The sequence below is a fragment of the Rhodamnia argentea genome, chromosome 5 (genome assembly GCF_020921035.1).
Source record: "Rhodamnia argentea isolate NSW1041297 chromosome 5, ASM2092103v1, whole genome shotgun sequence".
Lineage (NCBI taxonomy): Eukaryota > Viridiplantae > Streptophyta > Magnoliopsida > Myrtales > Myrtaceae > Rhodamnia > Rhodamnia argentea.
In genome coordinates, this window is record NC_063154.1 from 29,931,105 (window position 1) to 29,957,028 (window position 25,924).

At 41.7% G+C, this 25,924-nt stretch overlaps 1 protein-coding gene and 1 long non-coding RNA gene across 2 annotated transcripts in view; both read left to right on the top strand.

The window, feature by feature from the left end:
- LOC125315145 lies at positions 1 to 24,343 on the top strand. Its single transcript, XR_007198498.1, has 4 exons — positions 1 to 193; positions 9,183 to 9,186; positions 23,721 to 23,724; positions 24,177 to 24,343. It is a non-coding gene; the product is annotated as an uncharacterized LOC125315145 (long non-coding RNA).
- The window catches only part of LOC125315326, a 150,597-nt gene that overhangs the window by 78,697 nt on the left and 45,976 nt on the right, over positions 1 to 25,924 (top strand). The window lies entirely within an intron of this gene.

Below are 25,924 nucleotides of genomic sequence, written 5' to 3' on the forward strand. Positions count from 1 at the left end.
TCTCTGCCTGACTAATTCAAGTAGGATGGAAAATTCCAAACACGAGGTGAGCCCTGGCATGCTCTCTCCTCGTAGTTCTACTTGTCAGTGTTCGCAGTCAACTACATCTCCCGAAGCAGCCAACAAGTCCAAGTTGCAGAATCCTTTATTCACAGTAGTCAACTGATCACATAACCTATTGAAGCAAAATGTGGTAAGAAGAGATCCTGAGATACTAGTACTCGTGCAGAATTTGGTTTGGTTAACTTGAGTTAATTATCATACCTTTTGCGTTCTTACTCATAGATCATTTGCTGATCAAAAATCGAACCCCGCAGTTTCTTAAGGGGCGCATCAATGCAAGCATGCAAGCGGCTGTACTACACACAACATGGCTTGGGAACTTCTCTAAAGAAAGGAGATGTCCGCATGTTCAAGCTTTCAGAATTGATGCTATTGAACTCAATGTCTCCCTTTTCAGAAGGAATGTTAAGAATTAGGTGTAAACTTTGGTATGCCTACAAAAAAATTTGTGGTCTACTATGTTCTGTTTAGTGAATCGGATCAAAGAAAGCAAACCTTTCTGCTTCAAGGGATCGAATGGTGATAAAATTTCCTGAGGTTTTTTAGAGACTAGTAAAAATTACGCAGGGAAATTGCATTTTCCAAAATTCCAATCTCTGCATGTTTGCTGTCTTTATTCGACAGAGCATAGATCGTACTCGTCTGCAGCAGGGGATCGATAAAATAAAAGGTCATAAGCAATCCTTATCTCACGCCAATATGCAGAGTTGATCGAAGAATGAACAGAGATTTGAGAATATTTCTTGAAGTAATTTCTTTTACCCTTGAGATGGTCTTAGAAAAGGAAAGAAAGAATGGTCCTGCACCAACTCTATTGTCTAGAAAAGTTCGATGATGGAATGATTCTCTATACTAATTGGATCTCATCTCCTTAAGATGATAATTTTATGCTCTGCTCTAGTCCTCAGCTGCCTCTGGTTGTCCTACAAACTCTATACAATCTCCGAAACAATCACTCAAATTCATTCCGGCTGCCCGAGAATATGCATGGGGCAGAGTACTCTTCGCGGGCTCGTCAAGATACATATTCAGGAAAACAAACAAGTTGCGACCTCTTAGAGATTTAGAAAGATCATGGCCGGTGAAGATAAGGAGCTATCCAAATGAGCATGTGGCGCTCTCCTCTGCCGGTCGGCGAGCATTTGCCGTCGTTGATGGAGACAATGTAGTAGTGTTCAAAGTCTCAATTTCCGGCGCTCAAGTTTGAATATAAATTCTTCTTTAAAAAATGACTACATGACTTAAATCTAGATCTACAGTCATTTACAAATAAGGCAATTTTTCTAATTCCCTATCTACATTACTCTGCTAAATATTAGAATCCGATGGACAATTCAGAGCATGGCTCTAATAATATGACAAAAAGAATGATCTCGAATAATCAGCCTATTAATTCGTCATGAGCTAGACCCGATATTCTCGATGGGCCAAACCCACCTTAAGAAGGTAGGGACACAACAATGCTTTTAGGCCCGTCAATATAGGTAGATCGAGGTTCCATATGAGCATTTAATACTCCAATGACAAAAAAGTTTATACGCATTTTTTTGCTTAATAGTAGGAGATTATGGAATGATTTCTTGTAACCCCAAATAGGATTAGAGAGTTACTTAGTCCTTCAAATTCAGTAACCATTGTCTTTAACCATTATATGTAACTATTTGTAAACAGTTACAAAAACCTATATATTTCTTGTAAACCTCTCTCAATCAACTATAGAACGCAACGTCTTTTTATAATTAGATTTATCTTTACTTTGCTATAATTTATCTTTCCTTGCGTTTACATGGCTAGCCACGATTGCGTCTAATCTCCGTACCTTTAAGTTTTTTGTCATTTACATTCCTGCCCCCTTTACGACCTCTGTCGATTCATACCGATTCATCCATATTCTCGAAGGATCTAATAGAAGGAATTGAACAAGTTGTCGAAATCTCAATGATGAGTAAGCTAGCCCACTTAGTCCCCATCGAAGTCAACTAGTTATTCTTGGTCTAATTTCGATCAACTCCCACGATGTCCCACTTTTGATGCCTTCGATTCCCCATGCGTTCTTCTTAACGAGCTTTCTATGTATCATTGACTTTTCTTCGTCGTAATGATGAGCTAATCTGGTTGTTGCCACTCGTATTACAGAACATGAACCGCTTCCCAGTGGTAGTTGTCCTGCAATCCCAGGAACGAATGTCTTCTCCAAATAAATGCTTCATCTAATTAAGTTGGCTCATATAAAGCCCCCACGGAACAATGCTATATTTAGATTGTTACACAACTTGTGCTTGAGGGATGACTTCTCGCCTCCAAAGAGAAGGTGAACACCACCGGCGAAGTTTTGCACCGGAGACACCTCATTTCTTCAAGATCATACCCTCTCACGCACTTCACGCTGGAAGGCTTGTAAGTTCTTTTGTTTAAACATTCTTTTGCATTTACCAAGGCTTGGAAGGCCGACGCGTTCTATGCGCTAGCCTTTTCTTTGAGTCGGTTCGTGTTAAAACATATCCAGCACCGCTTGTTTATGAGAAACTAGGGTATTCCGAAGATGTTTATGAGAAAGTATGGCAAGTATCTTCCCGAAACGGTGCGTTTGAGGGTTCCGAACGGTGGAAGTTGGAGTGTGGAATTGGAAAAATGGGATGATATGGATTGGTTATCGAAGGGATGGAAGGAATTTGCGGAGCATTACTCAATTTGTGAGATCCACTTCTTAGTCTTCAAGTACGTCGGGGACTCGGATTTTTTTTTTTTTTTGGTATCCGAGGATCCGTACGGCTTACGCCCAAGACTATACCTCGGAGGAGACTAGTTTAGTAACCCACCACGCGAGCCCCCCACTTAAATCACGAAACGAGGTCGGGAGTTTCGAACCCTCGACGTGAACGAAGAAGGGAACTCTCTCAACCAACCATGCCATGCGTGGGTGGGTGGGGACTTGGATTTTCACATGCTCATATTTGACAAAAGCGCAACGGAGATAGATTATTCGCTAATGAATGCTAATGACGGCAAGAAATCGAACCTCGACACCGTCGAATTTGTCCCGCCTAAAATGGGAGATGTTAATGATCACTGTAATCTCGGACTAGGTTCCAAATCGAAAGGCTTCCAAACTGATCAATAACCGAAGCTTTTAGCACACGATTAAAAAGGTGTGTGAATCTTAGCCCATTAGTAATGCATGTGCTTTGCCTCGTTTTTTTCTTACGTTCTCTGCCTGAGTGATTCAGATCGGATGGAAACTTCTAAACATAAGGTGTGCCCTTCCATGCTGGCTTCTTTTACCTTCACTTCTAAACGTTCGCGGGTAACTACGGCTCTCAAAGAAGCCAACAAATACGAGCTGAAGTATCCTTCCTTCACAGTAATTGTCCGGTCAAATAATCTAAAGCATGATGCGCTAAGAAAAGATCCCGAGATAATAGTTCTTACTTGCACAATTTGGACGGGAACGAACTTTATTACCTCCTTGTAAAGGACCATCGTATTCCTATGTGGTTCGGGTTTTCCTATGAGATTACAAAAATATGGTCTGGTTAACATTTCTTGGGTTAGTCATCAATCGTCATACGTTTTATGCTCTTACTTAAAGAACATTTGTTGATAAAAAACCAACTCTGCGGACTGTTCCAGGCGGTTTTTTTAAGGGACGCATCAATGGGAGCATGCAAATGGCAACTTTTAAGCATTTAGACAGATCATGGCCGGTGAAGCTCCTGTACTACCCACAGCATGGCTCGGGAAAGCTCTCTGCTGGTTGGGCCACATTTCAGAGAGGAACTTCCGTAAAGAAAGGAGATATCTGTGTGTTCAAGCTTGTTAGAAATGATGATATTGAACTCAAAGTCTCCATTTTCAGAAAGAATGTCGAGACTCAAGCGTAAACTTTGGTATGCCTGCAGTAAAATCTCTGCTTCACTATGTTTTGTCTAGTTAATCAGATCAAAGAAAGCAAATCTTTCTGCTGCAAGTAATGGAATGGTGATGTATTTCCTGATGTTTTTTCGGAGACTAGTGAAGTTGCGTCTTCCGAAATTCCTGGTACACGTGTCTTGATCCGACAAAGTGTGAATCGAGCTCATACCTAGCGTGGAGAGTTGATCTAACAGAGATTTTAGTATATTCCTTCAAGTAGTATCTGTCACCATTGAGGTGGTCACAGAAAAGGAAAGAGAGAATGTCCTGCACCAAGCCAACTCTGTTTCCATGAAATATGCAAAAGACTCTAGATTAAGTATAAATTAGGTCCCCAATGTTTTCTAGTTAAAGTATAAATAGCCTTCCAAAAATGACTACTTGGTACTTTTCCGGGACATAATTGACTCCTGCAAAGGAATGTTATTTTCATAGGGATCATAATAAGCAACGCTCATCTAGAAAATATTCTCTTCAAGCGGCTGCGATCGCTATTCTAGTGAAAGAAGGGACGGTATACTCAAATGCGAATGTGGATCAAGATCGCTTTTGGACAATCTTTCTCCAGCATATATTAGAATTTGATGGACGATAAAGAGCAATTCGCTACTAATATGAAGTAAAGATACGTGCAAAATCAGGAGATAGGGCTCCGCTTTTGAGCGGACTAGAGTCCAAATTGAAGATTGGTAGACCGATACAGTTTCACTTTGGGGCTTCATCCGTGGACAAAGCCCCTGAAATCCGAAGCTTTCGGGCACTGCTTCCTTAATATATGGGGAAATTCCCATGAGATGAGGCTTCCTGGCTATTGAGCTATCGGTTGTTATTACTGTCCTGCTTCGTCCATCATTCCTCAAACATCGCAGACGAAAGCATACAGAGTGTACTTCCGGGAATTATGGATAGAATGGAACTTTCATTAGCTGTTAACTCTAGTTTCACCATGTGTGCGACACGTTGCCTTGCAAAATAGGCAAAGTGTTTCATACATTAGATTCTTGTTTGACAATGGTGCTGACCCATCAAATGAGCGGCGGTACTCGGGGTCACATTTCTTGCTGCGCTTTGGATAGCACTCCCCCGCAGAGACAAAGACATGTGAAATGCCGGTAAACACTGAAAATTATAGCCATGATATGTTCTCGCAACCAAGCTATAGCTATATAGAGGTTGATGACCCAGAAGGAGAATTTGAAGGAGAAGATTGGAATTGCAAATTCAAGAGCGATGGACTAACTTAGTGAGGGGTGATATGTACAAATTTGTGCAAGTAGGGAATGATGTAGGAATTTCATTGCTGGTGTTGTACATGGCGAGGAAACAAGTCCTTCTTGTTGGAGGAAGCTCGTCTATTTCGGAGACACCCCCATCTGCAACATTCCACAACAAGCATGACATTAGTGTTGATTTTATGTAAGTGTAAGCGAGAAATCTCGAGGACATTAGGATAATATCGCGCACTAACCTCTCTATGAATATCATCAATAGCTAAAGTTCTTCCCATTAGCCGAAAACGTCATCAACTTCGTCCATCATTCATGGTGCTCATCTCTCCGAAAGCTCCACATTGCGGTTCATAGACCATTAAAGCATTCAATAAGTAATGCTCCATCAGTTTATCTTGACAAAACTCTATCTTGCTCAACCCTAAATCCACCCACAACCTAAAAGAGATTGAAGAACATATTAGAATTCAAATTACTAAGCTTTTTATTGGTTGATCGCTCAAAGGACGGGCTTGGTACATATAGCATTAAAAAGTTAGTTTTTTTTTTGTGGGTCCAAACGTTAGTTCAATTTCTTGAATTGAAGTCCGAAAAAGGTATCAAAAGAAAGTCACCCATGTAAATTATGGGTCATTAGAAAATACGAAGTAATAAAAGATAATGGGAATGGACCCGCTGGGCTCAGAGAGGCCCTTTGAGCCCACCAAATCTTTCAATTACAATGCCCAATCTTGAGAGAACGGATCATTGAAAAGACTATTAACAAGATAGTAATCTGCTTCGCTTGACATAGTCATGTTGAAATGATTTAGATCTAACTAGTTTCCTGAAAAATTAAGCTCTCTTTGAATCTTAAATTACCCGTCGTTATAAATTTATAATAGCTTCTGTCCTCAAATTGTTCTCAACACTTGCAGCACCTCTCACAATACCAGGCTTCATTGCCATTCGCTCGGTCCCTATTTCGCCTATGACAAGCATCCGTGAGAATAGTAAGCTGCTCCTTTACCGGAAGCTTTTAGGCAATGTGAAAAGAAATTGAAACACCCATTAGATGGTCCTGCAGTAACCTCGGCTTTTTGTGACGACCCTCGAGCGTACCTCTGATCATATCGAGGGGCAATGCGCCTTGCTTGATAGCATTTGATCCTTTGGCACAGCCGACCCATACTTCAACTTCAAATTTTTTTTTTTTTTTGGTAAGGAACTTCAACTTCAAATGTTCCTCTTAACGTCTTTGCAGAAAATTTAGGATGCAATATAAACATCGGTCGCTAATCTTTGGCAATCCATTTCGTCGTGGCTCAACACGGTAACGATAGACATCCTCTCCTTGTGGAGCTAGCCACCATAAACTGTCTAGGAGCATCCCTTTGACACTTAGCCTCCATAGTCTCTGCAGTCTTGGGCCATTTGATGCCATACCCACTGTAAATTGCATACTTTTTTTTTTTTACCTGTCTGTTTAAAATTGAGATGGAGATTCAAAGTCTCAAAAGAGCTTTTGGACCTGACATTCAAATTCAAAATGGTCCAAGGCTTCGTAGCGGGAAGGTCTTCTTGAAAAACCACATTAATCCATGCCACGAGGACTTGAAATACTTGGACAAATTTTTTAGTCGAGTGGCATATCGATCCGGTTAACAAAATTCCATGATTTTATCTTAAAAAAGTATACATATTTCTTCAATTTGGAAGAATGCTGTTAAAGAACGAGAACGTGGGAATATTAAGTTTGGATGTTTTTGTTTAATCTAACCATTGTGGTTGGTAAAAAAAAATAAACAATTTCACATGCTTGTTACAAACTGAGGTTGTTTTTTTTTTTTCCTTTTTGATTTAAAGGGATGACTGGAGGGGCTTTTTGTGACGCCCGGGAAATTCGAATTTTGTAAATTTGCCCGAATTCAATAAAAAGGAAGAAAATTGAATTTTAGCCGATGCAAATTTTGGATCGAAAGGACGAAAGTGACGAATTTGGACGAGTCCCGAAATTTTGTTCGGTTTCGATTGGGTCTCGAAACCGTGGTCGCCGCGACTTAGGATTTTTAATCCTCGCACCTAAACTATTCCGGACCGAATCTAGCCCGTGAAAATTCAAATTTCTATCCCAATCGGTTGAGCCAAATTCGTTCAGTCCTAAAATGTCAATCACCCTTTTCGCCCCTAAATTATTTGCTAGAGACAAAATTTAAATGTGACTTGATGGGTGGGGCCCACAAGTCAATCCCCCACCCACCAATCACATCTTGGTCAGCCCCCCATCTGCTCTCTCTCTCTCTCTCTCTCTCTCTCTCTCCCGCAGCTCCCCCTTCTTCCTCCTGTTACTCACGCGAGAACACCCCCCCTCACCGAACACCCATCCTCTTCCTCGGTTGTTTTTGTGCGACCACTGCCTTCAGCCACCTTCGCCCGCCACTCAGCCTCCGTCCGGCCGCCATTCGTCGCCGCCAGACCCGCCGGACCGCTGCCTGGAGCTCCCACAAACCGCCTGCTCTGTTTCTGCGTCCGTGAGCTGTTCGAGCTCCGGCCGCCCTTGCCGCCGCGTCTCGCCACCACCGGTCACCACCTCAAGCTCCCTCCAACCCTCCGCCACCATCCGGTCCGTCGAGCGCCGCCGAAGACCGCCGCGAACAGCCCAGGTCAGACCCGAAGCCCGCGTCCCCTCTTTTGCGCCGGTTTGCTGCTCCGCCCTGTGCCGCCGCCCTCCGGCCAACTCCGGCCACCCCAGACCACCCCAAGCGACTATCTTCGACTCTTCACCGTCCCCCAAGGTCGCCGGAGACCAGTCGCAGCCTGTAGAGCCCCGAACAGCCCGGAAACCACCTCCCCTGTTTTGGCGTCGCCCCTGCGCCGGTTCTGTGCAGCCCCGGATCCACCACCTTCGGCCATCTGCCGCCGCTTCCTACACCACCCACAGCTTCCCCGGGGACCCCCGACTAAAGCCCAACCTTTCCCCCCGGCATTGAACCACCCGAACCACCCCAAAACAGCCCGCAAAGCCACTGTTTTCCCCTGTTTTCCCTCTGGCCGCCACTGTTCACGCCGGCCGGCCATTGTTCCGGCCAGCTCCGGCCACCAGCCACCACCCCCGAGCCCCGTGCCGCTGTCCCGAGGTGTCGCCGAGTCATTGGCCCGCCTTTGACCAAATTGGAAGCCCGGAGTTAGGTGGATCGGGCCGCGAGTCATCGTCGTCGTTGGGCCGGGCTGAGTTTGCGTCGCCGCCGCCCGATTTGAGACTGCCCGAGCTTATTAAATTTGTGAGTTAGCCCCTAACTCTTGGTTAGGACGCTAATTGCATTCAGATTAGATTAATTAGATTATTAGGTATTTAGGTAGCTCGATTAGGACCGGTATAGGTTAGAAACTTGGTTTAGGTTCAATGGCCCTAATTGGTTAAGTTAGTCTAATTAGTTAGGATTTTATGCCTAATTAGATTAGATTGATTGATTGATTGATCTGATTGTTTGCATTGTTTGATCGCGAGCGAGCGATAGGTCAAAGACGAGTGCGTAATTGGAATTGAAATTGGGATTAATAATTGATTGGCTGCAATTGATTAATTGAATTATTGAATTATTGGCCATGAGTGCCAGTTTGGCTATTGATTGTCGTGGGGGTCCGATTAGAGGTTAATCGCCCCAAATTGCTTGGTGTGTCGGTCAATTTAAATTGCGCATTCATGTGGCCACGTATGAGATAAAATTACATGTTTTTGCACGAAAACGGCCTTGGGCCAAGTATTTGAACATGCGAGTGTGAGCATTCGACCTAAATCCAAGAAAAGAGTCGGCTGGTTGTCGAAGTGCCCGAGTGGTCACATAATGGGATAATTCCGACGATCATTGTCTTCCGGTCGTTCGGTCCCGGCAATCATTGTCTTACGGTTGCTGGATGCGCGTCGATCATTGTCTTCCGGTTGTACGTTTGCCGGTCGCTGCTTGTGATGGGCCGAAGCCTTTTTAGGATTCCTGTTAGCTCCGTGCCGTGTCGACAATCATTGTCTTCCGGTTGGTCGAGCTGAGTCACATGGACTATCAGACGCCATCGCCGAAAGTAAGGGACGATACCTAGTCCTGCCGGGAGAGCACCAACCGACTAGTGTCTTGAGCACCAACCGATTAGTGTGCTAGACATACGGGTTGGATCTATTAATAAATGGATTATGTGTGGTGTCCTGTGCATGCAAGTGTTGTGATGCTTTGCTGTGAGCTGAATTGATTTGATTGGTTGATTGTTGAGTCGAGTCCGCATTACATTACGTGTGGCCTGGAGGGTAAGCTTGCATGTGGTTGAAATATTTGTTCTATGATGATGTGATTGCCTTTTTAGGGAATCTGAGCGAATCGACGTCCTAACCGGGCTTAGGCGTTAGCTCACCGAGATTAATTTCTCACCCCGTCGTGGTTAACAATTTTTCAGGCGGTGACGGAAGCCGTGGGCGTTGAACCTAGAGGATTGTGGTAGGATTTTTGGAAGTAGATGAAGGATTAACCTTACCCGACCTTGTGTCTTTTTGAGGTCCTAGTGAGCCACCCCGAAGTATGGGGTTGTAAATTTACTGTAGCTCGGTGGGTTAAGATTCGTCTACTTTTGATGTTTAATGAAATTGTTTTTGTGAATTGACGGTGTTGAGTTTCCTACTATGTTATCCCCTTGTTATTGATTGTCTAGGAGAATTGCACGTTCCGCATGCGCCGTAATTTCGTAGGTAGATAGCTACCTGTGACGCTATCATTCATGACCTGAGGCGAGTAAAGTAGGGATGTCGCGAGCTCAAGAGTCGGGGCGTGACACTTTTGATTAACAAATCTGTGAAAATTTCAACGATAAAACATGAGAAGTCAAGCCTTAAACTCACCTCATGTTCAACAATAACTGGATATAAGGGTCTAAGTTAGCCCAATTATAATATGTCAATAAGTAGAAGATTATCACAGATTGCTATTCACACATGTTTGTGTATTACAAGACCGTTGTATTGAGCGCCTTCTTAACTTCTAATATGGAATTTTATGTTAGTCTGAAATGTAAATGTAAAGTCAATTAAGAGAGAAGTTTCCCATTGATTGTGGCATTAGAAGAAGAAAATCAAAGATTATGTAATTTATGACATGAATGAAATCTCTATATGATAAATAGGAACACTTACAGGCTAAGCAGTTGAATCAAAGGGCAAGGCCTGGAAAAAAGCACACAAGTGATCAGAAAGATTTGGACTTGATAAAACTTGTTCCTCACGCAACTCAAAGCACAAAGTTATTCTATACTTTCGTTTTCTACTACATCCTTATTAAAGTTATTCCTTCCAAGAAAGCAGCCACGCATTCTTACCCGAATCCCATGATTGAACCGTTCATGCGAAAGTATCGTCCAGGTAATTAGATGACGGCGCATTCCGATACTTGAATCTTGGAGAGTGGCAGAAGGTAATCAACGTGAGGAAGTTGATCTTCCAATTGCATCTTACTGATGAGTAATTGAGAGAGGCTGCACCAGATGTCAACATGGTATCAATCATGAGAAGAATATTCGAAGAGCAGCAAAATGATAGGGTTAACTACATCTGTGAGTCATGTAACCGACATAATCAAGTCAACTGTCATCAATGCCTTGAGTGACGCCCTCTCGATGCCAAGATCATTCAACGAGTACATGCCTAGTCTTCTCCATTTATTGATGTTTATAATGTTGGTCAAAGTAGTCAACTCCCCATAAAAATTATGTAGTGATTTCAAATCCAGAGGTTAATCGTACTCTGGCAACTTTACGTAAGGCAGAGTTTGATTTTTTGGGAGTGATAGTGAAAAAGTTGATAGATAAATCACCCTTATTGCCACTCTAGAGAACCGTACATGAGATTTTCACCTCATACGGTTCATCGTTCAATTCTTTCGAAGTCATTGGGTCCTTTTCCTTTTTCGAGAATCTCCTCCCTTCTTCCACTCCAGCCCAAAGAGGAGGCCCGAATCTTCTAATCAAGATTAGAATAATTGAAATAGTCAGGCTAATGTTGATCAAAGAAACCAAACTGGTAACAACAATTTGGTAAATCAAACTAGTTGACAGGTTAGTCAATTGCTGAATATTGAAATGTAAGGCGAGTAGTTTCGGAAAATGTAATGGCAAGGGCGCCATTGGTATATCTCCCAATGTATGTTGAGCCTAACATGTGCGATAAGTGTTAAAAAATTCATAAACCTATTGCATTGATGCCATTTTAGTCCTAAACCTTTTAATTGTGCAAATTCTGTCATAAACATTTTGCATTTGTGACAATTGAGTCCATCGAGTCAATTTTGGTTGAAAATCGCTGACGTTGACATCGATTGTCCAACGTGACATGGATGGCACTAATGTGGACATTTTTTATAAATTTTATTTTATAATAGTTTTTTTCTTCTTTTTTTCTTTTTCTGTTCTTTACTCTCTCTTTTTTTCATAGAAGACCGGCGATGGTCGCCGACCAACCCCTGCCGGCCCTAGGCGAGAACCGGCGGCCTTGAGCGGCATTGAGCGAAGGTGTCGCGGCCCTCACCGGCACTCAATCAAGAAAAAAAAAATAGAGCTAAGAAAAGGAAAAAAAATTGTCAACGTCAACGCCTTCCATGCCGCATAGGACGACCGGTGTTCATATAATTTATTTTCAATCAAAATTGGCCATATGGACTCAATTGGCATAAATGCAAAAGGTTTAGTACTAAATTGGCATAATTAAAAGATTTATGATAAATTGGCACCAATGCAATAGATTTAGGACTTTTTTGATAATTTTTCCTCTAACATGCCAATTAACGTAAGAAAAAATCCTACAAAATCTACATCACCACTTAGTGGGCAAAATGGCCAACCAAATCCACAGTTAAACCGTAATGACCAAGGCTCACCACACTTCCACTGCGCCACTTGCAAGATATTGTCCGCTTTGGACTCACGGTCCTCACGGTTTTGTTCTTCCGATGGCCGCCCATACAACACTCAGAAAAACGTGTCTTGCAAGTCTAAGGAGAGCCTAGCCATATAAACCAGCCCAAGACTTCCTTCCTAAGCGATGTGGGACAAGGGATGTCACATACTCCCCCCTTAGCGGCACAGCGTCCCCGCTGTGCCCTCAACGATCCATACTTACTGTCGGAAGTCGGCTTTGATACTAACCGTAACGGCCTAGGCCCACCACGCTTCCACTGCGCCACTTGCAAGATATTATCCGCTTTGGACACACAGTCCTCACGGTTTTGTTCTTCCGAGGGCCGCCCATACAACCCTCAAAAAAACGCGTCTTGCAAGTCTAAGAGGCCTAGCCATACAAACCAGCTCAAGACTCCCTTCCTAAGCGATGTGGGACAAGGGATGTCACATAAACTCTACACAGTTTTCTAGTTCGACAACAATTGGGATTAGACACGAGTGTTATCATAAATGGTTGTAGGATATTGCATCTCTAATAGGTCAGTAACAAGCTCTTTCCAAAAGGTTTCAAAATGCCCGACTTTGCCATTTTTACCAGCGAAAATAAAAAATCGACTATTGAACACATTGTTCGGTGTATAGCCTAACGTGGGAAAGCATGGACAAATGAGTTTTTAAGGCTTAGGTTATATTCTTTATGTTTTTCAAAAGCTAATTTCACTTGGTATACTTATTTATCACCTAAGTCGGTGTATAATTGGGCAAAGATCAAATGACAATTTCATTCTCAATCTCATAAAACGATACCCCAAAATATCGATCGCTGATGTGGCTAGACTTTGTTGATATAATAGTTAGTCCATCGATCAATTTGTTGTTCAATTTAAGAAAGGTTATAAATAGATGTCTCACTTCGCTTTCAACAAAAGTACACATGAATTTGGCCTTCAATGGATTCAAATTCAATCTTAGAAAAAAGTTTGAGGGCCAATGCTTTGCCAATTTATTTCAATTGATAACGAGAATATCTAAACACAGGCAAATAATTAAAAGACATGGATAAGAGGTCACATGAAGGCTTTACATAACACGTAACTTTAATAGAAAGTTATGAGTCAGATGAGAATCTGACCAAGATGAAATTATTAACTAGATGTTGCGAATTTTGTGCTCGACAAGCCTCAAGTTTGCTTATCCTTAAAGCCTGCCAAAATAAAAGAAAACAAGAAAAGATAGGGCTAAGGGTTGTCAAATTTACTCGTTTGGCATTCATAAGTTCATTGAAATTTTTTATCTACCCTTAAAACATGGCCCAATAAAATTAATCAGAAAGCCAAGTTATTCTCAGTAAAGAAGATTCAATAAATAAAAGATATTGCAAATGGCACCACTCATGGAATTATAGCACAATTAATTGTATTCTTTTCAAGAAATATATTCAAGAACAATTCGATAAGAAAAAAACAAATTTGGCGATGACAACGGTGCATATAATGACTCTTGATTATCATATTTAAAAAAAAAAACGAATGATTGATGATTCATTCAATTAATTTTAAAAGGGACATATGTTGACATCAAAATATGATCAACTTTTTATTATTATATACAAGAAGCAAATCAACTTGATAAATAATTTTGTCAAAACAATCGACAACTCTTTGATGTAGTCATCAAACATCAATTATCTTTGCGAACCTTCATCAGTCAATAAAATCGTCAACAGCAATTGCATATTTTACTTAGTGTTGGAAGTCGAAGGCAGTAATGATGAATTGATTGAAACATAATTGTTGGATGGTTATTTTATAATTTATTATTACAAGTGTTGCTTAATAGTGGGAGATTGCGGAATAATTTCTTGTAGTCACAAATAGGATTAGGAAGTTATTTGTTCTTTCAAATTCAATAACCATTGTATGTTACCACCATTTGTAACCGTATGTAGATAGTTATAAATACCAAAAATTTATTCATTGTAAAATTTTCTCAATTAATCCCTCAACTCAACGTTTTTTTAATCTTTGTCTTGACTTTTCTACCATTTATCTTTACCTGCATTTACATGGGTGGCCATGATTGCCTCCAATCTCCGTACCTTTAAATTTTTTTACATCACTTGCCTACCCAAAATCAATAAAAGACCCTTTACAACCTATGTCGATTCATCTATATTGTCCGAGCATATTTTATCAATTTTTGTGAAACAATGATTCTCTCTAGTGATCAATGCACAAGTAGATTCGGACTGAAGTCTTGTAATCACTTATCTGAAATAATAAGAATGGATTTTTAAAGCCAGCATTGGCATTGAAGGAGGAAGGTCCATAAGAGGACTAGCCTTTCACATTTTCAACTTACATCACAATGAATGAAATTGAACAAAATATTGAATGTTACCCAAATATTAGCTGAGAAAAATTAAATATAATCCACGTAAAAATGGCGGACTCACAGCTAAGGAATTTATGAAAGCTAAAGTTCTTCAGTTTGTAGCAGTATCCAATTTTAAATTTCCAATTCTTGGTTGTAGGCAGAGGTGGCAAAATGGATCAAGAACCATATAGTAACCCACTTTTAAGTGAGTGGATTATAAATGGGTTGTTTAATAAACTTAAGTGCGTCATAAATGGATCACTTAACAACTCAATGGATCATAAATTGGGTTTTAAATGGGTCCTAAATGGACGGTTACCTTACTATCTTAAGTGAGTCCTAATAAGATTTTCTGATTTTTCTTTTGTTTTTTCATTTTTCTATTTTTGGCTTTTTTCTTTTATTATGAAATCTGCTGCCACCGCTTGGTTGTCGCCGCCTTTCGCGCCGCCGTCCACCCACTGCAGCCGCCAGTCGCGGCAAGACTTGACTCGAAGAAGAAATGTCTACACGCTCCTCGTATAGTGCTGTTCTGAGGCACTTTCGATGAAAGACATGGAGACAATCTCGCGCAATCATGAAGAAGGGCTTGGGCATATTCATGCCATTCAACAGCTCAAGGGCAGTCCACTTCATCGATTCTTTTCATCCCCGATTCAGCATTCTTCTTCCTTTCCGCGAGAGCATTCTTTTTCCTTTACTACTTTCTGTTCTATTGAACACATTTTGGTCCGAAAGACGACAATTAGCATTTTCACATTGGGCAGGAAAAAATGAAATAAATCTAGTCCATCCATCTGCACCCTGGTCTTATAGGAAAAAAATGAAATAAATTCGGTGGCTGGGCGGCTCGCCGACCTGTCTGTCGATTGAGGGATTTAATATTGAAATGTTTTACAAATATGGGTCGGGTTGGGTATAGATCAGATATGAGTTGGGTCAGATTTGGGTCAAAAAATCCGTGTTATGCATATATGGGTCATAAATGGGTTAATGAGTCAAGTTGGGTTGGACCATTTATGACCCGACCCAAGCCGGACCCCAACCCACTCATTTGACACCTTTAGTTGTAGGAACTACTAGTAAGATTGTTCCAGCAATAATTTTCCTAGATGCCTAGGTTAATATGGACTCCACAGAGGATATAATAGGTTGACTACCTTAAACGTGATTGATACCAGTTGAATTTGAGTGTATTATCTCTCCATTTTACCCTAATCATCTCTAACGCTTAGAAAACAATTCCCTTCTTTAGCTCGGCATGCAAAAAAGTCTTTTAAGTGGCGATGGTCATACTGATTTCTCATGGAATATTAGAGATACCACAAGAACTCGATATATAAATGTGTCACTTTATAATTACGAGCAACTACCAAATCGTCCCATTTTTAATGCGTTCGATTCCCAACGTGTTCTTCTTAACCAGCTTCAGAAAGCATTCACTTGTTTATGGACTTTTCTTCATCGTGATGATGAGATACGCTAGCTGTTGTCCCTCGTTAACATCATCACAGAAGATGAGCAGCTTCCCAGAGGCACCTGTAATCACAGGGACGAATGTCTTCTCCAATTAAATGCTACATTCAATTAAGTTGGCTCATATAAAGCCACAACAGAACTGGGGTTCGATTCAGATGTTACGGAGTCTCGTGCTCAAGGGATGACTTCTCGTCTCCGGAGAGACGATGAAGAGCGCCGGCGAAGTTTTGCACCGGAGACACCTCATTTCTTCAAGATCATACTCTCTTCCGACACTTCAAGCTGGAAGGCTTGTAAGTTCTTTTCTTAAGAATTCTTTTCGACGACATGCCTTTTCATTCGAGTCGGTTCGTGTTAAAACATAATCCGGCACCGCTTGTTTACGTACTTATGATGACTTTATATGTCGTAAAACTAGGGTATGTTGGCCGCTATAAACCTTAATGCGGCTAACCCGGGATCACCATAGCTAGAAATAGAACATCGTAGGAAGAAAATAAAAAGTTTGTGCACCTGATTTCGAATCCATTGTACTTCGGGCGGAATCGCAATGATCCGAAGCTCTAGATCTTCTCCTCTATTACCCTCCGAATGATCGGCTCGATGAGACGCCCTTCACTTTCTCTCTAAACTCTATGTGAAGTGATTTCTGAATCCTTAAGGGCTAGAGGAGGGACTGAGCGCTATTTATAAAGTTTCTGGAGGGCCCTCTCATCACGGGCTAGGCCGAACTCGGCCCACACTAGCCAGGCCCATATTAGGCCCATTAAGAATCTTTATATCCAATCTTTATTAGACCAAGTCAATTATTACAATCCCAATTAATATAAGCCCACATTAGGATAACTCTAACATTCTCCCACTTGGGCTATATTAATTGAAAGTGTATTGTAGTGCGCACCTTTGTGCTGGTCTAGAGATTATTCTTAATGGCCAATCTGATCCCATAGAGTCTCAAACACCGAATCATGGCAAGAATCGCATAAAATTGTACACAGAGCCATCCATGGTCACGAGTGCCCTTAACTCTACCGATATGGATTCAATATGGTAGTGTGGCAATTGGATGACACCTCATAAAATAGGGATATCTTTTGTGTCATTCCCTTTGTTAGTCACCATTCTCTCACTTTATGTGTCACGAACCTTAATGTGTCACTAGAGAATATCCATATGGTTCCGATGAACCCTCATATGTCTTATCTTTATAGTTAACTTTATTTTATGTGTAACAAGACATATTAATACGGCTAGTAACCAAATGCCCATAGCCAATACTCAAGGTTTACACACACCTCAAGATTTTCGTCATATGTATGTACTCATCACAATTATTGTATACAAACTTTAATACATATGAAAATGTTACACTATATAACAATCACAGATGTAATCTTTATTAGAGCAAAACAAAATGGCTCCCACTAGACAACAACATCCAACGATGCCACTAAGCCCATGCTAATGACATGTCGTTCAAATACACAAGGGCGAAGACCTTTAGTCGATGGGTCTGCAACCATATCATCCGTGGAAATATACTCTACCGCAACGTCACCATTTTGCACTGATTCCTTTATGGTCAAAAACTTAACCTCCATGTGCTCAAACCCCTTCGGACCTCTGTTGTTGTTAATAAACAACACTGCAGAGTTACTATCACAAGATTGTTGTATGGGCCTATCAACAAAATCAAATACGGTCAACTCCCTAATGAGGTTCCGGAGCCAAATAGCTCGAGTAGCAGCTGTATAGCATACTATAAACTCCACTTGCATGGTAGAGGATGATATTGTTTTCTGTTTCTCGCTTTTCCATGGTACTGCACCGTCTGCTAACATGAAAATGTATCCCGATGTCGACTTTTTGTCATCTTGACTAACAAGATAATCCGAATCCGAATATCCTACTAGCTGCAAGTCTTGAACATGTCTGTAAATCAGCATATAGTCTTTCGTCTTCTTTAAGTACCTCAAAACTTTTTTGGCAACAACCCGGTGATCGTGTCCTGGATTTGACCGATATCCGCCTAAAAGTCCTGTTGCAAAAGCAATATCTGGTCTTGTGCAAACGTGTGCATACATGATACTACCAACTGCTCTTGCATAAGGTACATCCTTCATCCGGGCTTTCTCAATATCTGAATGAGGACACCGTGAAAGACTCAATTTATCACCTTTACAGACAGGAACAATTCCTGGTTTGCAATGCTGCATATTGAATCTTTCCAGAATATGATCAATATATGCCCTTTGAGATAAACCCAATACCCGGCGAGAACGATCCCTATGGATCTCAATGCTAAGAACAAAAGACGCATCACCAAGGTCCTTCATATCAAAGTTCTCTGACAACATCCGTTTTGTTTCACGCAGTAAACCAATATCACTGCTCGCAAGTAGAATGTCATCCACATAAAGGATGAGAAAAATGAATTTCCTCCCACTGACCTTGCAGTATATACACTGATCCACTCTATTCTCCACAAAATCGAAAGAAGTCACAACGCTATGAAACTTTAAATACCATTGTCTGGAAGCTTGTTTGAGATCATAAATAGACTTTCTCGGTCTACACACATGCTTATCCGAAACATCAGCTGCGAAACCTTCGGGTTGTTCCATATAGACTTCCTCATCAAGATCCCCATTCGTAAAAGCAGTCTTTACATCCATCTGGCGTAACTCCATATCTAAATGAGCTACTAATGCCATGATCACTCTGAAAGAATCTTTAGAAGAGACTGGAGAAAAAGTTGCTTCATAGTCCACTCCTTCTCTCCGAGTGAAACCTTTGGCTACCGGTCTAGCTTTAAGCTTTTCTATCTTTCCTTTGGAGTCTCTTTTTGTCTTATACACCCATTTGCAGCCAATTGCTTTATGACCGTCAGGCAATTCAACAAGTTCCCGGACACCATTATGTCTCATAGGCTGCATCTCATCTTTCATCGCATCTATCCACGGATCTCATTGAGGACAAGAAACAGCATTTGTATAAGTAACTGGATCAACCACACAACCGATATCGTAGTCTTGCTCTCCCGGATAGACTATATAGTCCGGTGGAATCGCTGATCTTCTCTGCCCGATAGACCTCCTAAGTGGAGCTACCTCGGCTTGATCCCGCAACGGTGGGGTCTGAATAACTTCATCGGGAATAATTGGATCCCGAAGCCCAACAGGCTCCGTCTAAGGTATAAGAGGCTCCATAATTGTCAGTATTGGTAGAGGAAACGATACGGTAGTCTCCATCGCATCGTTTTCTTCTATAGTCTTTGAACAGCTACCCTTTTCGGCTACATCAAATTCTAGAAACTTCTCTGTCTATGACTCCACAATTCTTGTACCTCCATTAGGGTTATAAAACCAATACCCCTTTGAATGATCTGGATAAGACACGAAGTAACATCGAGTAGTTCGGGAGTCCAACTTACTTAATGTTGGATCATATAATTTCACTTCTGTAGGACAACCCCAAACTTTTAGATGATTTAAGTTGGGTTTACATCCAGTCCATAATTCAAAAGGAGTCAATGGTACGACTTTAGTGGGAACCCGATTTAAAACATAAAGGGCTATTTTCAAAGCCTCACCCCAAAGGAAAAGTGGCAAGTTGGTTCTGGTAATCATACTCCTCATTATATCCATAAGGGTGCGGTTACGCCTTTCGGCTACACCATTACGTTCGGGACTCTCGGGCATAGTAAACCGAGCTATTATCCCGGAATCCTCTAAATATACGGCAAATGGCCCTTTAAGTTGTCCAGCATCGCCATGTTGGCCATAATATTCGCCACCTCGGTCGAGATCGACAACCTTTATGACTTTTCCCAACTGTTTCTCGACTTGAGTCCGAAATATCCCGAACTTGTCAAGAGACTCGGACTTTTCCTTAATCAAGTGCGGATAACCATATCGGGAGTAGTCATCAATAAAAGTGATGAAATAAAAATTTCTATATAAGGTCGCAATATAAGGTCTATTGATATTAGTATGAATGACCTCCAATAGATCGAAGCTGCGGATTGTTGTCTTCTTCTTTATCTTAGTCATCTTACCTCTACAGTAGTCTACGCAAGTTTCCAAGTCACTTTGAAGAGTAGGTAGGATGTCGGCTTTTATCGGCCTTTCCACTCTTTCCCTAGAAATGTGACCAAGACGTTTATGCCACAATGCGTAAGACTGTTCCTTAGGTAGAGTTCTTTTGGAGATAATATTTTCAACCGTATAAGCAACGTATATATCATTGGGAGTTAAACACAATCTGTACAATCCATTGGACATATTGCAGTACCCAACTTTATCTGAATTAAAAAACATGAAAACCACATTGTTCTTTATTTCGAAAGAGTAACCACACATGTCCAAACATGATACGGACACTAAGTTCCGTCTGAAGGAAGGTACATAAAAAGTGTTCCTTAACATCAAGTTGAAACCGGATTCTAAAACCAAAATTATATCTCCCACGAACTCAACGTCGACTTTATTGTTATCTCCCACTTTGAGGTTTGATTCATCCCGATTTGGCTTCCTCCGGTTTATGAATCCTCGCATGGTAAACGCAACATGATTAGTTGAACCACTATCTAACCACCATGAACTGGATGGGGCTTGAGATAGGTTGGATTCACAAACAGATGCTAAAGAATCAATACATGCATCCTCACGTTTAGACAACCAATTCTTATACTTGAAGCAATCCTTTTTCTTGTGACATCTCTTCTTATAGAAGAAGCAGCGGTCATTATCCTTCTTAAAGGACGCTTTCTTATGACCCATACTGTTAGATGAACCGGTGGCAAGATGAGTTCCTTTACGAGTACGAAGTTTGAACCCCTTACCTTTCTTAGTACCAGAACCGGAGGCTACCATGGCGTAATGCCCCCCTTCCTTTTTCAACTTTTCTTCTTCTGCCACTACCTTGGCTATCAAATCATTAATAGACCAAGTCTCATCCTGTGTGTTGAAACCGGTCTTGATCATACCAAACTCAGGGGGAAGGGTGTTTAAGGCTTGATGTACCATAATGGCATCGGGAATTATAATACCCGTAATCTTAAGTTTTGTTTGCAAATCCAGCATTCTCGGGATATAATCCCTAACTCCTCCTGTACCCATATTATACTTCATGTTAAAAAGTCACTGGACGAGTGTCCCAACCTCGGCATTAGATGATACTCGGTTTTTGGCCATCAAAACTTCCATCATTTCTTTTGCGGTGCGATCAACTCGCGGACTACTCTTTAAATGTTCATATATGGATCGCTTCATTGATAACAAGCGGATCCTGTTGCTCTTTTCCCAAGCGGCAAAATACGTCATCTCAATTGTTGTCTTGGTCTCAACGAGATTGGCTGGCTTATCTTCATAAAGAGCCACATGAACATCCGCCAGCTCCATAGCAAACATAAAATCCTCTCTCCATTTCTTAAAATTTGAACCATGAAGAACCCCAATCGTAATGGAGTTGTCATTCACAGAGAAGGTAATTGGAAAAACAAGCAGTGCATATAATCAGCATCAAGTGAGTCTTGTGTAACTTAAAAAACCGTATAAGTACACAACTAGAGAGTTACATGTACCATCATACAATCACCTTTGGGCAAATTGTATAACGTGCGGTTGTAAACTCTCCACATGTCGACGGTCATCAGAATATATTCCAATCTTCGTGAATCACCACCTTTGGGTGTATGAACCACTAGGATTAGTCAATCCTTAACCATATGCTGTACATGTATCCCTTCAAAATTAATACATAATCACCTCCTTTGGGAGTATAACCATGCATTAGAATAGGAGACATCCCCCACAATACGAGATCGATATTTCTCAAACTCAATCAATTGTGCCACTTTGGCGGTCACGACTCAATTGAATTTTTGAAACTCTCTCATACCAAGGATATAATCTTTATGTCTCACCTTTATCATATACATGTAATTTTAAACTTGAAGACATGGGCGGTTGTCATTAAAATCACATATGGTGCCAATGACATTGCTTCATTTATTGATGCATGTTAACCTTTATACATGCCAATACTTAAGAATACTATACACATCCTATATGTGGTCATACTCATATGAGCTAGCCTTAATATTTCCAAAACTATATGGAAATATAAGAAAAATGCCAAAAATACCCCCAGAAGTACACTTATATAGGGTTTTTATGCATTTTTCAATCCTTAAAAGCTCTAAATATTTTAAATAAATATACCACAATGTAGAGAATCTTTATACGAGCACGCCGGTACCAAAATCACCCCAAACAGAGCCCGGACGCACCCGCACGCGCCGCTTAAACCCTCGGCGCGTGGGCTTCACGTGCCATGCACGTGCTGGCCCTTCTCGGCCGGTCTAACGACCGGTCCGACCAAAACCCGGTCCGACCATTGACCGATCGAACCGGTCAACGGGTCGGGTTGACCCGGTCAACGGTCAACGGATCCGGGTCGAGTCGACCCGATTCGACCCGCGGGCGCAAAGGCGGTGGCCCGCCGACGTCGGCGGCCACGTGGGCACGCCACGTGAAGCTCGCCGATCCGGCGCCGCGGTGGCGCGTGGCGCGCGTGCGGCCTCCGCCGGAGGCCGGCCACCCCTCGAAATGCTCGGAACGACGAGTAGAATCCAAAAATGTAATAAAATTCAACTATCATCCGTCCAAATTTTCGTAAACAAGCAAAAACCGAACGTTCCGGATCCGGACTATGGAACCGCTCCGATACTGTTGTTGGCCGCTATAAACCTTAATGCGGCTAACCCGAGATCACCATAGCTAGAAATAGAACACTGTAGGAAGAAAATAAAGAGTTTGTGCACCTGATTTCGAATCCATTGTACTTCGGGCGGAATCGCAATAATCCGAAGCTCTAGATCTTCTCCTCTATTACTCTCCGAATGACTGGCTCGATGAGACGCCCTTCACTTTCTCTCCGAACTTTATGTGAAGTGATTTCTGAATCCTTAAGGGCTAGAGGAGGGACTGAGCACTATTTATAGAGTTTTCGGCGGGCCCTCTCATCACGGGCCGGGCCGAACTCGGCCCACACTAGCCAGGCCCATATTAGGCCCATTAAGAATCTTTATATCCAATATTTATTAGACCAAGTCAATTATTACAATCACAATTAATATAAGCCTACATTAAGATAACTCTAACAGGGTATTCCAAAGATGTTTGTGAGAAAGTATGGCAAGGATCTTCCGGACACCGTGCGTTTAAGGGTTCCGAACGGTGGAAGTTGGAGAGTGGAATTGGAGAAATGGGATGATATGGTTTGGTTATCAAAGGGATGGAAGGAAATTACGGAGCATTACTCAATCTGTGAGGGCCACTTCTTAGTCTTCAAGTACGTCGGGGACTTGGATTTTCACGTGCTCATATTTGACAAAAGCGCAACGGAGATAGATTATCCGCTAATGAACGCTAATGAATGCTAATGACAGCAAGAAATCAAACCTCGACACTGTCGAATTTGTCCCGCCTAAAATGGAAGATGCTGATGATCACTGTAATCTCTCAGTTGGACATAAAAGTCTAGACGGTTTCTTGCCGAAGAGAAAAGAGAAGGATGAATTGCATCCAAAACCATTTCATCACAAGCCCTCCAAAGTCCTGAAATCTGATCCTATTAGTTTCGTCGATGATGCTACTACTTCGCATGCAATTGTACTCGGATTGGGTTCCAAATCAGTAGGCTTCCGAACTGATCAAGGAGTGAAGCTTCTGCCGCATGATTCAGAAGGCACGTGAATCTTAGCCTATTAGTAATGCATATGCTTCGTGTCATTTTTTCTTATGTTCTCTGCATGACTAATTCAGGTAGGATGGAAAGTTCCAAACGTAAGGTGCGCCCCGCCATGCTGGCTTCTCATAGCTCGACTTCTGAACGTTCTCGGGTGTCTATGGCTCTCAAAGCAACCAACAAATACGAGCCGCAGTATCCTTCCTTCACAGTAGTTATCCGGTCACGTAATCTATTGAAGCATGATGTGGTAAGAAAAGATCCCGAGATAATTGTTCTTATGTGCAAAATTTGGACAGGAATGACATCTATTACCATCTTGTAAGGGACCATCGTATGCCTATATGATTCGGGCTTGCCTATTAGGTTATAAAATTGTGGTCTGGTCTAACATTTCTTGAGTCATCATACGTTTTATGTGGTTACTCATAGATCTTTTGTTGATCAACTCTGTAGACTGTCCCAGGCGGTTTTCTAAAGGGACGCGTCAATGAAAGCATGCAAACCGCAACTCTTAAATATTCAGACAGATCATGGCTAGTGAAGCTTCTGTACTACCCACAGCATGGCGCGGGAAAGCTCTCTGCCGGTTTTGGCGCGTTTCAGAGAGGAACATCTCTAAAGGAAGGAGATGTCTGCGTGTTATGTCTGCGTGTTCGAGCTTGTTAGAACTGATAACATTGAACTCAAAGTCTCCATTTTCAGAAAGAATGTCGAGACTCAGGCGTGAACTTTTGTAGGCCCGCAGAAAAATCTCTGCTTCACTATGTTTTGTTTAGTTAATCAGATCAAAGAAAGCAAACCTTTCTGCTGCAAGTAGTTTTATTCTGATGTTTTCTGGAGACTAGTGGAAACTGCATCTTCCGAAATTCCGGGTACATGTGTTCATATACACGAAGTATAAAAGTATAAATCGAACTCATACGTAGCTTGGAGAGTTGATCTAACAGAGACTTTAGTATATTCCTCCAAGTAATATCTGTCACCATTGAGGTGGTCACAGAAAAGGAATGAAAGAATGTCCTGCACCAACTCTGTTTTCATGAAAACTGCAATGGTCTCTGGAGATCGATACATCCAGGTTCAAAAGAATAAATCCAGCCATCCATCAATTCTGCCTTACAAAATGGATGAATGACATCAAGAGAACAATTATGAATATTATAAACCTGAATCGCCGTAAATTTTCCTGAACTCATGGTCGGCAGGTATCCCAATGTTCTTGACCTTAAGGCTTAAAAAATAAAGTAATAATACCATCCGTCAGTGAACTTGCTTGTATCCCCCCAAAGAAATCATCAGCAGTCGAACTATCCAGCGGCTCTGATGAGTCGAACACAGCCAGATCAGAAGAAACAGTACTACTTGGCTTGCCGTTTTTGTTTATGAGATTGCTGAAGCGGCCATTGACTTCTGCACCATAGATGTGCCCCATCTTGGAGCGTTTGGTCTCCAAGTATCTCTTGTTCTCCTCTGTTGTTGGAGTTACTAGGGGGACTCTCCAAGCAATTGCCAAGCCGTAACCTTTAAGCCCCACATACTTTGACGGGTTGTTTGTCATCAGCTTCATCGTCCTGACTCCGAGGTCGTGCAACATCTGCAGTATTAGTCAATATGTTAAGCACCATCTGCTATGAAAAGTTTGATGATGGAGTGATTCTTTCTTCTGATCAAATCTCGTCTTTTTAAGACGAGAATTTGAAGCTCTGCTTTAGTCACCAGCTTCCTCTAATAGTCCTACACATCATGTACAATTTCTGAAACAGTCACTGAAATTCATCTACCTTTAAATTTAGAATGACGATGTTAGTTTATTGATCTTCTCTATTCCACAAAGCATATAATGACAATGACCAGGAGCCAACCTCATTCAGAAGCCAAATTTTTTAGGACCTCTCACATCGTCATATTTTCTGACTTAGAAATACCTGAACGCCAATTCCATACTCTCTAAAGTCAATGGGCAACCCGGGTTCCACATTTGCTTCCACGGTGTCACGCCCATCGTCCTGCAGGTTATAGGCACATAGTTTGTGCCCCGAACCTATGCCTCTTCCTTCGTGCCCTCTGAGGTATACCAGCACGCCCCTACCAGCCGCTTCTATCTGCTGCATCGCCTGTGCAAGCTGGTTGCCGCAGTCGCATCTAGCAGATCCAAATATGTCTCCTGTGAGGCATTCCGAGTGTACCCTCACAAGGACATC